A 17,293-nucleotide genomic window follows, 5' to 3' on the forward strand; every position below is an offset into this window, starting at 1 on the left:
TCTTTACTGGGCAAAGTGGCTCAATCTATTGTACCTTAATTAACAACACTTTTGTTATAGTCTACTCCATTAGTAATAGTACACTCTAAGCTCTGAAAGCATTTTGGCAATTTCTTAAATCACCAAATTTTCTCATAATCACCCTACAGCTTTATTACAGGAGAAAAAAACATCCCTTATTCAAATAAATTTTGCTTTTATTTAGTTGCAGTAAAAAGTTTATCTTGCCCTAACAATAAAACGTTCATCTTAAAACCCAGACAAATTTCTGGTTAAAACATTTATTTTGTGCAAGATCAACCTCTTCACACCCATCACACTTCACCATTCACTCATACTGATTTACACTTTTAATGGCACTTCTCTTTGTCTCTAGAGAATACACAGGAGCTTTTTGACTCAACAGCTGCATCAAGTCTAAAATACCTGAAGCCTCACCATACTCCTTATGATCCATTTTGTTTATGACACCAGGACCCTTTTTTGTATAAATTAATTGTACTCAAAAACCAGAAGTATAAGAGCGCAATACATTCCAAAATATTAATCTCTGTGGCTTTGTACAGAGAACACAATTTATGCTTTAAAGAACAGGAAATAACTCATACCTTATCCCTGAGGTATTCCACTAAAACAACATTATTCTGTGGTCTAGAAGAGACTACAGGTTTCCTTTCTCTCATGTCCTGCTAAGATCACTTGTGTCACATCAGGAGAAAAAACTTAACTTTGCCACTGGTACACAAAGGAGGAAAAAGCCCCAAATATAGACAGCTCAGCTTTTGAATCAGAAGGTAAGGGTGTGATCTCCTGAAATTACACCAGTGGTGTTAAACCTGTTAGACCCTATACTGTATGCTTAAGAATATTAAAGCTCTCATCTAGATGCACATACAAAACTTTTCATAAAAATCAGTAAGAGATGGTGGCAACACCATTAACAATTTACTTGTCTTAAACAAGTAAAAAAAAAAATAAAAAAAATCCTAAAGAGACATTAACATATCAAGACAGCATTACTACTTGTAATACTTACAGTAACATTATTATTACAATATGATGAGGGTTTCTAGTTTGTTGGGGTTTTTTTTAACAATGTTTACATCTAATACTACAAAAACCAAAGAAGAAAAAATATTAATAAAAGCTGTTTCTGCTAAGTCTTCTTCACATCTGACAACTTTTTACAGACAGTGTCCCTGTTCCTTGTTTTTTCCTTTCCATGAACAATGTCCAGATTCTGTTGTCATGTGACAAATACAAAAAGTATACAGAAGTTAGAAAAAATACATTTACTATAGATGTTAGGAACAGATTCAAAGCAACTCGAAACTTAACATTTGTTTTCTAATTCATAAAGGGATGTAAGTGGAACAATGAATTAAGCCTACAGTTAAATTATATCCTATCTCAAATATAAGAATTTCCCCACATACACAGAAGACTACATTAACTTAAGTACATGGTTTGCTAGATCAGTTCAAGTTTCTCACATCACTAGGCATTACAAAAACACGAAATCTTTTTGTTCCTGTTTTTATGAATTTTGTATACATGTAAAGTTCTTCAATATTTTTCTCTGCAGTTATCACCCATCAACAATTACAAGATAAAAAAAAACAGTTATTAGACGGTTTAGATGTTTCAAGATTTGGGAGATTTCATCACAGAATGGCTCTGCAAAGAGAATTACCAGGATCTTCCTAAACACAGAGGTTTAAGGAGAAAAACCTAATTCTAATTAGCTTATAGTCAAGGCTATTTCATTAGATGCAACAGTGCTGGTTTAAGATAAATAATTATTTAGATTTTCTACTGATGCATACAACTTCACCATGAAGTCCTTAACTCATGTCACTACAGAAGTATTTATACACTAACCAAATTACCATCTCTATACTCTACTTTTGCAAGGTCTATATACAAAATCCACACAACTAGAGTTGAAGAAAAATTAATCAAAACCTTCTAACCTATCTACACATGACAACTATCTTTCCTTAATAGCAAAATTATGTAACTTGAAATGTGCATTACAAAATACATAAAAGGTGAAAGTGGTAACTTTCCCATATGTAGTAAATAGAGTAACTGAAATGGCCAGGAATAATTGTCAGTCCCCCCACTCCAACACCTAAAAAGTTTCATTGTTTTCCAATTTACCCAGCAATGGACAGTTCACCTAGCTCACCTCATGCTTATGAAGAGCTTATTTCCCCTCAACACAAGCACAGAAGAGGCTCCCTTTTGCTCAACTCTGAGTACTGGTAAACCCCTTCCCTCACACCTTTAAATCCAGGCAAGAAATTAATAACCATTTCCTGGAGCAATATTAAGTATCACAATACACACAGTATATATGAAGGCTCATTTTCATGAGAGTGTACAAATCTTAAGGGAGTTAACTTGAAGCAACAAATGAAATTGCTGAAACAGTTCATTTTCCACTCAAGCACTGACCAAGGAAGAAGAGTTACAAGATTTACAGATAAAAAATACATCAGTGTTAAAACACACAAACACAAGCAACACCTTTCAGTTTAACCAGCACACAATCCTAACCTGGTTGTAACTTCCAAGTCAATCTGAATGTACAAGTGTTCTACTCTTAATTTCCATTTGCCCCCAGTAGAAAATTCACACTACTGGGAGTCCAGGTTAATTCCCAAGTTACAAAGGACCACTACAAAACCAATTACTGTTTCCCATATCAATAAGGTCTTTCAGTCAAGATGCAAAGATTTCCAAGATTGTATTACTGCTTTCAGACCTCTGCTGACTCCTGCATATCTTACTGTTACTTGTTTATACAAAGTCATCTCAGGTGGTAGATGACCAAAAGTTAGGATTCTGTTTTACTGCATTTTATTACCTCACCATGCATCTTCTATGCATGAGCTGCATTTATTGAGAATGCAATCTAAACATTCTCCTCCTCCCTCCAATTACATCATGTGTGTACACACATTTTGCAATCATGAGCAAAAGCAATTCTTGTCATACTTTCCTTCAGATTTACAGGCCAATAATTTTAACGCACGGTCATGGGAACCACCCTTGACCACAAGAAATCCACAAGAAAGTTGATACACCTATGCCCTAGCACAATCTATACACCAGAAATCTAACTAAAAATGCAACTGTCAATAGTTTGTCAGGCTCCACAAACACAGAGTGAAAACTGATGTCCTGAACTGTCACAAGGCCAACAAACTAAGCTTTACTACTTGGCTTTCCTACCTACAGGTTTTTCCCTCCTTTGGAAATTTTTTGTTTGTTTTTGGTTTGGGAGGTGTGTGTTGGGGTCTGTTTGTTTATTGGGTTTGTTTGATTTTTTAACTTTCTTTTTAATTGAAATGGACTAAGAGGGAAGATTTACAGAAGATTTCATTAAATAACATCATGCTTTTCTAAACTGCTGCTTTCTACTACTGCTCTGAGCATACAAGTCTAACAAGAAATGAGATTATTTTTAAAATTAGCAAGAGACACTGGCATTTTAATGGTACACTCTAGGTATCATTCAAATAATGAACTCTACTGTGCACGTGTATATATGTATATACTTGTATCAACACACAAATATGGAAAAAATAAGCAGCATATATACACATACCATAAAATAAATGTATAAAGTAATCAGTATTTATTCATTGCTGTCTGTTTCTCAGAAGGTAACATGCCTTTAATCAGACCTAGAAGCAGAATACATGAATAAATGACTAATTTATATACAAGGAAGTTTTCTCTGTTTCCCCTAGCATGCTCCATAACTGGACAGATTTCCTAAGAGATCAGGATGGATATCCAACTTCCAGATGTTACACAAGTGCAGTAAGAACTGCACAGACTTAGAAACAACTGCAAGTCCAAATTCAGACCTTTGCTACTGTTTGCTGCTTTCTATGGTAACCTAACAGATAACTTCACTTACTTCTAATTTGTGCTGAAACAAAAAAAGGGGAGTAGGAAAAATAAGACACAGTAGGTACACTCAAACATACAAATTAAGACCAATTAAGACCAAGTCCTGCAAATCATATAGAAGAAACAACTTGTTCTAGAAGAAATCTGGTATTTGGAGCATGTGCTCAAACATTCCCACTTACTTAATCTTCTCTACATCCCTCTGAGCACTATCTTCTTCCTCATCACAATATTAACTGCTTCTAGCCTCACTCACAAGCCCCTCAATATCCTCCCCTATGCTGTTCAGGGTCACCTACACGTTGTCAGTACTCATGTCCATCTAACCTTTCTCATGTACCCTGTCAGACAGGCAAAAACCCAAAAAAGTACTTGCAATGGCTGGTTTGAAGTCACACATGACAGATAATGGCTAAAATCATTATGCTTCCTCTCCCTGTTTCTCACAGGACACTGCTCATAGCTGCCCCCACCTCCTTTTGGATTTTCAGAAAGCTTCAGAGAGCTCAAGGCTACTAAGTTCCCAGCCCTGTCAAACTTCTGTTTTATCACATTGGTTGTACTGACACAGACCTACTTAATCATTAGACCAACTTATTTAAGAAACACTCTTATTACAACCAACTACAAAGTAAGACTCCCCCTCCAACTATGCTTTTAAAATAGTGCCAATAAGCACAATTTACTAGCACAGAATCACAGAATGGCTTGGGTTTGAAGTGACCTGAAAGATGATCCAGTTCCAACATCCCTGCTGTAGGCAGGGACACCAGGTTGCTCAGGGTCCCCATCCAACCTGGGCTTCAACACTTCCAGTGATGGGACGTCCACAACTTCTCTGGGCAACCTGTTTCAGCTTAGGAACACCCTGAGACAAATGCAGGATTTTACATTCCATAAAGACCACAGTCACGTTTGGAATGACAGCCAAACTTTATGAATTGGTCAGACTTTAGTATCTAAAACAGAGAAATAAAAACCCCTGCCTCCTTCATGGTATCCAAGATCTATGCATAAAAAATTTGAGTTTCCATCATGCCACAAGGTTTTCACTGGTACACAGGTCATAGTATGCACTACACAGACTCCAGCCTGCACAAAGCAAGCCACACTTGTGAGCACAAAGCAAGAGTCAGTCTGCCAGTTTAGCCAAGCCTCTGCTACACACCAAAGCTGCTTTCCACTGGACTTATTGCCTTTACTAGCTGGTCCTGCTAGTAGTGCTGCTCTTGCTTACTCCTGTGAGTGAAAGCAAGGTCTCTTCCTCAAATATTTATGCTCGTCCCTTAAACATCAAGGCTTGACCTTACCTCTTCTCTCTCTTCACTCCTTTTCTTCTCTCAGTGGAAGTTAGACAAAATAGGGGACTAGGAAGAGAAAAAGAATGAGTGGTAGAAGGGAAATAAAGGTAAAAGCAGTTACAGAGAGAATAAGGGTTAGTTTATTGAACAGGAATCGATCAAAGAAACAGAAAACAGAGATATACTAACACACATCACACTTACAGATTTTAGGTTTTCTATTTGCAGAACTCAACACCCAGGATTGAAAATTAACTGCCAATTGCTTGATGTCAGTAAGTTTACTAAACATCTGCTATACTTCTGAAAATAAATTACACAAAAAAAGTCCTAGCCATTCAAAAACCATCAATTATTTGAGCTGGAGAGCCAAGGAACTGTAAAATACAAAACAACTACAGCACATGAAGAGGTGTAAAATTATTTTTTCATAGCAATATTGCATATTGCCTGGAGAAGTATATATTATCTACCTAACATTAGCCTGTTATAGTCTATCACTGAAAAATGTAAAATGCCTTTAAAGAAAAATTCAAAGGCTAGGAACACTAATAAAGTAGTTTGCCAGAAAAAAATATCTCTGTTTTATGTAATTTTTTTGCATCAGCTATTTTACTGCAAATGAGTATTTCTCCATCTAGCACAAAATGATAAAAAGCTGTTCATTAAACTTAGACAAACTGCCTGTATGTGACTTAGCAATTACTCTCAATGAAAACATTTTATCTGTTATCTTACATTATTATTCTTGACAAATGAAAACATTTTATCTGTTATCTTACATTATTATTCTTGACAAACATCCTAAAAAATAAAGGTTTTCTGCAAGTATATACAGTCCACATTCTGTAAGAATACCCAAATTCACATCTACAACTGTATGGGCTAAGTCTATTTATTTTTTATTAAATATAACAGTATACCTCATGGCAATTCAGTCACCAATACTCCTCCCAACAAGTACAGATTTTGGGGTGAAAAAATAGGTGGCTAAAAATAAATATTGGCATTGCCTTCAACACTATAAATATTTTGTGGGCTTTATGATCCCAAATAAGCTAATTAATTTTTTCTATGCTGCTCAGTAAGACTTGGGAGTCTACTGTAATTATTAGCCAGCTACTACAGAAGAAGTAAATTCTTTTTATTTATTTCAAGTCTGACTTCAGCTAAGCATATTTTTGTTTTGATATGTTTTCACTTGAGCTAATTTTTTAAATCTACACCTCTTTTTTATCCATGACATTTGATTTACCTCAATAGCTCAACAGTGGTTCTACTTTTACTCATGGAAGCAATGTGTAGACATTCACCTACCTAACTGCTACACCTATGCCTAGGAATCAAAACACAAGCAAGTCAGAAAATCACATTCTTTCAAACACAAACTTCTAATTTTTTCTGGCAGTTAGAAGAACTCCATTAACTACAGTTCAACCTGGACTATATCTTTTCATAACAATTTGGCAGTATTTCAATGTTCTTTACAAAAACTTGGGGAGGATACTGGCAAGAAAAAATGAGAGAACAGATGGAGGGACTATTTCATGTTCAAGGACACACGAAAAATTACAGAAGTGTACCATCACAAGATTCTTGCGACTTTCAAGAAAACAAAACTGAATTTATTTTCAACTACAATTATTTTGCAAAACTCTATTATTTGAGTTAAGAAATTTCCATTCCATGCATTTTAACTCTATAGCTTTGTGTTGTCACTTGAGGCTTCAGTTCATTTTTCAATTATAGTAACAGAGACATAAAATACCTGATTTTTAAATAAGCACAAAGAAATTCTGCCCAGTGATGGAAGCTCAAGAAACAGCTTTAATTTTCACTATTACTGCCACACAGAAGGGAACAAAAAGCAGAGCTGGCTTTTGTCTTTCAGCACAAAAGATATCACTGGAAAGTAAGACAAGGAACAAGCATTTAAAAGGACCCCACAACACAGTCATTCATAAAAATCCTTCATAATATTAAAGATATTAAAGATTCACATCAAACGTTCCTATCCTAAGCAAAAGGAAAAAAATCAGTGGAATCACTTGGTAAGGCATTTGAGGGAGGAACCTTACCCTTATCACCAGTAAAATAACTACTGTATTGTTTATGAATTATATATAGAGTATTCATGTTTCTTTCACAGTTCTAGAATGATAGGTTTGGAAACCAAAAAAGACATGTAATCACTCTGTACCTTCCTCAAAAGTTATATATAAGTTGCTGTACTTCTCAAGTCTTCAGTTTAAACAGAACTGACTTAAACCACTCCTTATTAGAAAATTTTCTTTAAACCAATAGTTAAAACAGGATTAACCATCTAGACTTGACTATCATCTGTTTTGTGATACAGTTTTCAACTCAGGCCCATTATAACCATTCTAATTAGAAGTTAGGCCCCTCTGTCTACTCAAGGCAAGCTAAGAGCATCACCAGCTGTCAAAAAGTATCTCCAGTCCTATCAATTTAGAAGAGTTAAAAAGTAATGAACACCAAACAAATTTAAATATTCAGAACTCCTCAAGGTAAAAGACCCAAATCTACCATTCTACATAAAAGTTTAAATTTCTGAATGGCAAATACAGGCTATTAGTTTTATCAGTTTCTGTGAGTGATAAATAACTGTTCTGCACAACATCTTTAACTCTGAAATGGAGAGACACATGAATGTGATGGATGGACCATTTGGAGAATAAGGAACTGGCCACATGGCTGCACTTGTACAAGCTGCAAAAGCTGTCAAGCTCGATGTCAAAGTGGAGACAAGTGATGAGTGGCATTCCTCACGAACTGGTACTGGGACCATGGCTGTTTAAAATCTTTGTTGGTGACACGGATTAAACACATTCTCAGCAAGTCTGTCAATGACATGAAGCTCTGTGGGGTGGCCAGCATGCTGGAGGGAAGGGATATCGTCCAGAGGGACCCTGACAGGCCTGAGAGGTGGGCCTGTGTGCACCTCACAAAGTTCAACAGAACCAAGTGCAAGGTGCTGCACCTGTGTCCAAGTGCAGGCTGGCCAGAGAATGGGTGGAGAAAGAGCCCTGAGGAGGACAGAGGCTGGCAGGTGCTGGTTTATGAGCAGCACGACACAACTCGGCAGAGCGCACTCTCAGCTCACAAAGTCAACCATGCCCGGGGCTGCATCAAAAGCAGTGTGGGCAGCAGGTCAAGGGAGGTGATTCTGCCCCTCTACTCCGCTCTCAAGAAATGCCACCTGCAGTTCTTTGTCAAGCTCTGGGGTCTGCAACACAAGAAAGAAGTGGATCTGTTAGAGCAGATCCAGAGGAGGTCACAGGGATAATCCAGAGGCCTAAGCACCTCTGCTACAAAGGCTCAGAGAACAGGGGTTATTCAGCCTGGAGAAGGCCCCAAATGCCTAAATAAAGCCTTTCAGTACCTAGAAGGGGCTTATAAAGAAGAGGGAGAGTGACTTTTTACGTAAGTAGATAGTAATAGGACAAGGAGGAACAGTTTTAAACTGAAAGATGAGAGATTTAGATTAGATGGTAGGAAGAAATCCTTCACAGTGAGGGTGCTGAGGCACTAGAAACACGTTGTGCAGGGAAGCAGCACATGTCCCATTCCTGGAAGTTCAAGGCCAGACTTTGATGAGGCTTTGAGCACCCTGGTCTAGTGGAAGGTGTCCCTGCCCATGGCACAGGCGCTGGAACAAAGTGGTTTTGAAGGTCCCTTCCAGCTCCACACCATTATATGATAAGGGGGCCAACAACAGATTATATGGCTTCCTTCTTAAGTTGCAATATAAAGTACAATAATGTCATTAAAATTTAGTCTTATCATCTTGTCTTTGAACTTGAAGGCAATTTACTTTTGTGATGAAGATATAAAAGTGAATGATTACCTAGATTATGATGGCATAAAATACAAAAAACACAACTACAATTGAGAATAAAATAAAAAAGCTTTCCTTAACCTGAGCCTGCAATATGAAATTTTAGTATCTTAACTATCCAAGTGCTAATTTTAAACTCTCAAATGAGGAACAACACTATTTTGGAAGGGCCTGATTTACAAAATTGCTGGTCCCTTTAAAGTCTCACTTAGGTTTTACAGCACTGGATCTCCATCTAAGCAGTGTATGAACTATCACATGAAACAAGAGGTAGCACTCTGGTAATACAATATGCAAAAGTAACAAACATACTCTACTTGCACAGGACGCAATCTGTGTGCTACTATAATATATTCTTCACATTCACTTTTGAAACACGTAACTTGAATGGACACTGATTTACTATAATTCTTACCCATATTTTAATTTTGAAAAATAAGATACAAAACCACTTAGGTCAGGCATGTTAAAAAAATATCCTCTGTGCAATAAAACTAACTGTCTTCAAAGGTCTTAAAATTTTCTAACAACCAACACAGCTTAAATCCTGCCTGTTTCACTATTACTGCGATTACATTTATTTCCTTTTGCAAATCTTAATGTATCTCCTAGCAAGTATATGAAACCTTGAAAAGGTTTCTTTTAAGTACTTGTTTGTTATGCCTTAAAGGTTAACAGCAGTTTTCCTTTGAACAACTACAGCAGGTTTTTTCTGTAATGTGAAGGTCATGAGCAGAATTTTGGATCCTCAAAGAGATCAGGTCTTGCGGGTCCAACTCTTCTGTTACTAAGAAAATGTGAACACTGAGGTAGATAGAAATATCCATCTTGCACCATTCAAAGGACCACTACAATTAATATTTTAAATAATCCAGAATTTGGAAGCATAGAATTGAGGATTTTTCCCCTAATCCAGGTTTCTCATCTGTGGAATTTTTTTTCCCCCAGAGATGCCTTAAGTGTCACTCTGAACAATAAATCAGAACTATTTGCACAGTGGAAACACTTAAACAGTGTACCTGTTGAAAAATCACTGTCCAACAAAGTCTGGTTTTGAGATATTCACAAATGCTCATTTGTATGGAAGTCATGAGGCAAATAACATAGATGCACTCCTTCAGGATCTCTGCAGAAATCTGAATTGGGTTCTATTTTATATCTTCACCCATCCATACCCCTCCCACTAAATTTTGTTAGAATGTCACATGACAACAGCAAAATACTTTCATTAAACCCTCATTTACATTAATCTAGCTAGAACAATACCACGATTCTACAATTACATACACCACTCCTTAACTCAGTCCCACAAATAGTCCTTACTAAAATTAGTATTAGCATGCATGCAAAATTAAGACTGTCCTTAGTCAAACCAAGAACAGAACTGGAGACACACTTCAGCCTTCAGTGTGACACTGATTTCTGTATTTCTGCTGCTTTCCAGCAGAACTTTAATAGTTGTGTATGCTGAAACTGTCCAAGAGATATCAGGAGTTGCATTACCTCAAAGTAACCTGAAGAGGTTACTTAGTCCTAAGAGAAACTTTCCCTAGATTTAGTCTAAAGAGTCAGTATTATTTCCCCTCTGGAATTTCCCAGACGGCAAACCACTCACCCAAAAGCCTAAGTGACAATTAAGCAAATTTCTCCTTTAGATATGAAAAACTTTAAGATACATAAATGGATTCAGAACTCCAATCTATATTATTGCATTTGTGACACAATGTTTGTGGAAAAGAAACATGTCTCAAAAAAGAAGGAATTTAGATTTCAGACCTTCCTTCTTTCAAGAAGCTAGTATTAGTTTTGGGGGTGGGGTGGTATTTCATTCTTTATGAATATATAATTAAAACATCAATGGAGTTAAAAAATTAAGGTAGAATTTGTTTTGTAGTCTCATCTCCTTAAAACAAATCAGAGCTCTGTTTATACAAATGGAGAAACTGAGTCACGAAGGCAAACTGAGTCATTAAAACTCATACAGGAAAAGTCTGGAAGATCTCTAAATTCCCAAGAGGGTCTTAGTGCATAAAATAAACTGTAAAATTTGAAAATTAGTATTTTTTGGGTTATTTCATCACCTTCCCCCAAACACTTTTTGTTAAGTGTACAAGGTTATTTCCCTCTAATTGCCAATCAGATGTCTGCTTGAGAACATGACAGAAGCCATAAAGAGCTGCAGACTGTATAGCATCTAGAACAGGAGCTTACAACTGAAGGCAAGGAAAGAAAAAGGCAAAAGGTTTCCATAAAGGCCCATATATTCTTTGTCTTTTTCATGTACTTTTAAATAGAAAGAATAAGACATGGCTTAGAAGAAAAAATTGTATTTATATAAATAAAGATGATGGGAGCATGCATTACTGGAGAATTAATGATATCACTCAGCCTTTGGCCTCAAAACACACTAAAGGCATGCATTAACAATACCCTAAAAGTCTATCTTACTGTTCAACTTCAAGTATACCTTAAATCCTACATCAGTGCTTCTAAACAGTATTCAAATTAAAATTCGTCAGAGATTGAAGACAGCTTCACCACTTCAATACCTCACTTTTGATTTCTTAAATCTAGAAGGTTCTAAAGCTATACTGGAATAGGAATTCATATCTCATTAATTTAAAGGACAAGACTAAAGACAGGCATTAAAAAAAGGTGAAAATTTATTTTTTGTTATTGGTGCTTAAAACATACAATTTGCAGCTGCTATAGTATGTATCAGAGTACACTACACCAACTACCAAATAATGAATCCTTGTGACCTCCCTTCCCCCCACTCAAACATATTTATAGTGGTGATACTAAATGGTTCATATTTCATTTAGGAAAAAAATTAGACGTTACGAATCGCACCTTCCCTCAGGACTTGGATGTGCATTATCACATATACCATTTATATAGCAAGATACAAAATAAATTGAGGAAAAAATATAATGCCAAAATTACATGGCAGCAGAAGAAATTCCGCGTCTTTAAATAAAGTAACAGGTTATAATCTCGTGTGCATTATTCCCTTAAGCTCATTCTGTATTCTCTAACTATGAATATATGGAATTACTACACCGATGTCCAGTGAAGGTATTTCCTGGAAGATGAACGTGACGTTCACAAATGTGTTTCCACAAAGAATTTAGCTGACTGTCTTAGTGACCGCAATCCACGACTCCCGTTGATAAATATTACTGCTTTTATGTCGTTAGTAGGACAGACAGCTGCACCGTATCGATCACAAACGCAGGAGCCTTTCCAATTTACCAAACCGACATACAGATTACCTTACAGCACCACATACACACCCCTCGAAGGAGCTGCTTGAGTCTGTTGCCTCTTTCCACCCCCCTTCTCCCCGACTAGAGTGGTCTCGTTCACTTGCCTTTCACACACATAACCAATAAAATTAATCAGCTGGAACACAGCATTTTTAAATCGCAGTAAAGTCAAGAGCTGTTTTGTACGTTATTTGAAGGGAACAGCCTTTTCATTTTAACATAGTAAGACACTAATATGCTGCAGACAAACGCACTGCATGGGGTGTGGAGGACCCGAGCTGATTAGATTACCACAACATCAGCCTGAGGCCGCCATTTTTAGAATCTCTAAAGGACAAAAGAGGGAAATTAATAAATTTGCTCCACATTTTTAAAAAAGTAACTTCAAAAGTATAGTGATAATAACCAATTAATCATGCATTGCAAGTACTGCCATGGATATCTCCTGCTGTTCTCTGATCTGAACCCTGAGTAACAAAAATGCTTCATTATTATTCCTTTAAGCTACTGTAAATAAACAGACTAAAACATTCGTAAATCTAGACGCAGCACTGAACTTCTCCTTTTGACGACACGTAGTATGTAGCATTTTAGGGACCTCAGGGCTTTCAGACACCACACGTTCCCTAATAGCCGAGTATGGGGGAATACAGGACCTTTATAATCAGGCTATATTATGTTTCTCTACCCTATTTAGTAGTACACAGTGAACCGTTTGTTTCTCTTCCCCGGTGTCTGCAGCAATACGGTCGAACCCACCGACACTTACTGCTTCGGGAAAGAGAATGAAATATGCCACCCAGGGAACACGAACACTGGCTGCAGAAACTAAAGCGAGAAAGGGGTGCACCAGTCCAACTACTTACAGCCTCGAGAAAGGGGGTGGGGAGAATGAGCCCCTTTTAAATTGGCACAGAAACTCCTGGGGACAGCTCTCCGTTTGTCCAGGTTACACCACGAAGCGGAGATATTAACAGGGAGGCAGGCAGGGAGGCGGGGGTGTGGAAGGCAAAGAGATTAGGCCTATAACGAGCCATTTTAGTACCACAAAGCAAAAATATACAGGATGGAGGAAAAGAATAGGCTTCCCCAAGCTTCGTAAAACTCAATACGCAGTCCCAATAACGCACAAACCCGTTCTGAAAACCGCCAGCCCAAGGAAGCCTATGTTGGCACATAATAGCTCCTTTTGGCTCATTTTCCAAGCATAATGCATAAATCTGGCGTAACTGCCAAAAAATTCTCCTCAGCTCTTCCAGTTACAGTAACCCGCCATATTCATAAGATATAGCGACAGCCTGCCATTTTTTAACCAAACCCCACAAAAGGAAAAGCAAATTCAAGGCAACTTAAACAGAAATTAAACACATTTCAGGGTGGGAAGGAGTTATACTCGCACCGAAGGTAATGAGACATTCCCGTCGCATTTCACTCTCTTTTTCCACCCCCCCCCTCCCCCAAAGCACCCACAGCAGAATATGCTCGTAATAACCAAAGACTCACCTGTAATGGTCACAGGCCAGGCAGCAGGACCCCTCAGGTGAGCCCCTTCTCTATCCCAACCAAAACAATGCAACAGCCCCACTGCGGATATCCCTACCCTAGGCAGGACTCAGCCCTCAGCAGGCTCTAGTAAAAGAAAGGGAAAGAGGAGACCCCCCCCTCCCCCCAAACCTAGCTCAGTGCGCAGAACCCTACAGGGACCAGCTCAAAGGCGCCTTTGCCCTGGGACCTGTGTACAAACCCCACTGCTGCCGCCGCTGCTCCCGTGCCTCCCTCCCTCCAGCCTCCTACGCTCCCTTCTATGTCACTGCCTCTCTCTGGGAAAATGGCGTCCGCTCTCCCCTCCCTCCCCCTGCACGGGGCTCACCCGCCCCGCCTGACAGGGGCAGGGTTACCAAGGCGAAGCCAAACAGCCGCCATTTTGCTTACGGGCCGGGAGCGCAGCCCGCGCCCGCCGAGCCCTCAGAGTCCATTTTGCAACACGCAGAACGGCTCCGGGGTCTGGGCGCGGCCGTGGCACCAGACTGCGGCAGGGGCTGGGCAGGGGGGCCGTGAGGAGGGAAGTAGGGCAGCGGAGGAGGGGCGGCGGCAGCGGGGGCTGGCGCCGGGGGCGATCCGCAGCCCCGGCGGCGCAGCCCGCGCGGGAGGGGCGGGGGCTCCGTCCCGGCCTGTTGTGGGGCCGAGCGCGGGCGGGAGCGAGGGTGTCTGAGTCAGAGCTGCATCCTCGGAGGAATAAACGCCAAAACTCCCTCCTCGGCCGTTCTCACACCCCCAACCTCCGGCTTCTTCCTCACGACCGTCGATGCTATCAGCATACGTGTTCTTTATGAATCTCTAACAGCACATTTTCGGCCTCAACTGCGCGAAAAGCCGGGCAGACCCGCTGGATCTCACACACGCAGAAGAACTACCTGAGGGGAGGGGAAGAGGGGAGCGAGAAAGGAGCGGGAATTTTTGCAGATCTGCTCAGGAGGTTTTGAACTGAAACTTTCAGTAAGACACTCGAGGCTGAGAATCTTCCCCGAAGCGTTTAGGACTTAAAGGCAAGTGGGAGAAAGCTTTTTTCCTCAGAGCGAATGCGACAGCACTCGCTGAAGGCATTTCTGTTCTGCAGGGAATGAGACAAGCAGAGAACGAGCCTCGTTTGCCCATTAGGGAACGGCGCTCGGGGAGTAAGAATGGCGCACTTCCATCCAGACCAGCGGGCGCTGCCAATGCCAGGAGCTCGCTCAGCCTTTCAGGGCAGACACAGCTCCGGCCATTCGTAAGCAGCCCGTCTTCCTAACCACCATATCTCCTCCCCGCTGTACCCCTACGCCGCCCTGCCTCCCCTACCCGGCTTCAGCCCCTCCAGCGCTAAGGCTGATGGAGGGAGGGGAGGCGGCGGCTGGGGTTTCGTTCGACGCCCACCAGGGGCTGAGCGAGCCTTCTTCAGTGCGCAAACTCGGGGCACCAGATAAAAGCTGGGCTGGCAGCTCTTACCCTGCCTCGATGGAGCCGCCACTTTCGGGTGACTGGAGAAGCAGTTAGCAGCAGCGCCATAGACTAGCGTCCCCCCACACCTTGGGCACAGAGAGTTTGGGGCTCTAAACAGCTGCTGCTGCGGCAGGAGGGAGCCGAGGTGAAGGGATCTGCTAGCTGGTTGGACGCAGAGGAGGCGGCTGTAATGGGGCATTAAGTCTGAGGGAGGAGGGGGGGCGATTAAACCTCTTGTGATCATGGCGGAGTCTATGGGTATTTTTTTTCCTGTCTAACTCTTCTGTGCGTGTGTCTCTTGTTTCTTTCTCTCTCTCTCCTTAGGGCGCTTGGCTGGGGCTGTTCGCTCGGGTTCTGCCTGTTGTTGCGCGAAATGGCGGCTGGCCTCTTGGTGGGTTTGGTTGTCGGTTTTTTGTGTAGGGTTTTTTTTTTTTTTTTCCCTTCCCCTCCTATTCCCCTCCCCGCACTTGTGCCTTGGCTGCGGCTCCGCAGCGAACCGCGGCGGAGCCCGAGTCAGGAGGGGGGCGGGAGCGGCACGGCAGCCAATGGCCGGGCCGGCCCGGGTGGCCCGGCGCGCCCTGATTGGCTGGCGCTGACATCATCCTGCAGCAGGGGCAGCCGCAGCTGGGCAGGGTCGGGAGTTGCCGGGGGAGGCAAAGGGAGAAAACGGGCGCCATGATCTCAGCGCCAGGGAAGACTCCGCGGGCAGGGCGTCCCCGAAGAGCTGGCGAAAAGAAAAGCAGGATCAGGCCTGGGCTTCTCCTTCCCGAATAGTGCCGGGGCTGTGCTGAGAGGAGCGGGGAACGAGCGAGAGGGGAGCAACTCATGCCTGCCTTTGTAACTGCGTCAGTACAAGATGGCGCAGGGTGTCCCTGGAGAGGGAAGGGAGTTGCACGTCCGCCGGAGGTCATGTGACCGCGTTGCATTCCTGTGGGGTTTGGCTGCGGACCAAGCTGGCTTAGGCGGCGGCGGCGGCTGCCCGGGAGAGCCCGGGCTTCCCTCCCCCTCCTCCTGCACAACGTCGTCGGTCCCGCGCTGTTTCCCTTCCCCCATCAGCCTTATGCACGAGGGTGTAGCTGCTGCCGAGGAAGGTTCTCGCTTCTCTCTTTACTCTCCACCCACCTCCAGGGTGTAGCTCCTCTTGGGGGAAGCTTTCCATTCCGCCCCCTCTCTGCGCAAGGCTTTACCCACCTCCAGGGAAAGTTGCCCGTGGGTGCCTACTGGCTCCGCCCGAGCGTGGGAGCCGGGTGCGCTCACGGCAGTGCCGCCCGCTCGGTGCGAAGGCACTCTGCTCTGAGTTAAGTTGCAGGGGGTTACGGAGTGGTTCTTACTGGAACAGTCGTTTTAAGCGATGTCTAAATGACCTCATTAAAGCCGCTGAGGAAAACGTACAGGCCGTGCGGAGTTGTTCTTCTGACGAGGAGGTCTTGGCTGTTCTAGTGTTGCTCTGCCGGGGGTACGGGTGGGGAGGCCAAGGGGAAAATCTCTCAGGTGTTTATGACTTTATTCTGTTTGAACAGGAAAAGTGGATCGCTGTTCTTTGTGTGCTGTTGAATCCTATTGCAGGAGTTGAGCAGCTTTCTGTGGAGCGATGGGTGTATTCCAAAGTCAGGCCGCAGATGGCCTGCATCTTTAACACGGGAATTGATGTATATACTTAGTGCAAATGAAAAATATGGTCTGCAAATATTGTGAGGACTCCCCATATTTTACTTTGAGGTCCATAGGCAAATGAACTTGTTACATAGGCCTGGAAGGTTGGCAAATATATTTTTCCAGGTCTTTTAAAAAAAATTTCAATATTTGCTGGATGAGAAGTGAAAAATGTTTGTTTTCCAATCCTAACCCTTTTCTTTAAGGAATGTAACTCCTGTTACTGTTTGGTTGAGCTTCTCATATTTTCAAAGCAATTCAGTGCTAGTTCCCATGTCTTGTTCTTGTATGACAGTGTAAATTTA

At 41.5% G+C, this 17,293-nt stretch overlaps 1 protein-coding gene across 3 annotated transcripts in view; it reads right to left on the bottom strand.

Annotated features, from left to right (window-relative positions):
* The window catches only part of KMT2E (lysine methyltransferase 2E (inactive)), a 55,642-nt gene extending 41,597 nt beyond the window's left edge, over nucleotides 1-14,045 (bottom strand). Inside the window, exons 1-2 of one of the 3 annotated variants that reach the window (XM_071423941.1) lie at nucleotides 13,860-14,045; nucleotides 5,238-5,294 (exon numbers count right to left, since the gene is read on the bottom strand). The gene's annotated coding sequence lies outside the window, so the exon portion shown is untranslated. The remainder of the gene's footprint in view (nucleotides 1-5,237; nucleotides 5,295-13,859) is intronic. The other 2 variants (XM_071423943.1, XM_071423942.1) reach the window with 2 other exon arrangements.
* Between the last annotated feature and the right edge of the window lie 3,248 nt (nucleotides 14,046-17,293).

The sequence above is a fragment of the Agelaius tricolor genome, unplaced genomic scaffold (genome assembly GCF_023055355.1).
Source record: "Agelaius tricolor isolate 1412-34295 unplaced genomic scaffold, bAgeTri1.0.p SCAF_3, whole genome shotgun sequence".
In the NCBI taxonomy this organism is placed as follows: Eukaryota; Metazoa; Chordata; class Aves; order Passeriformes; family Icteridae; genus Agelaius; species Agelaius tricolor.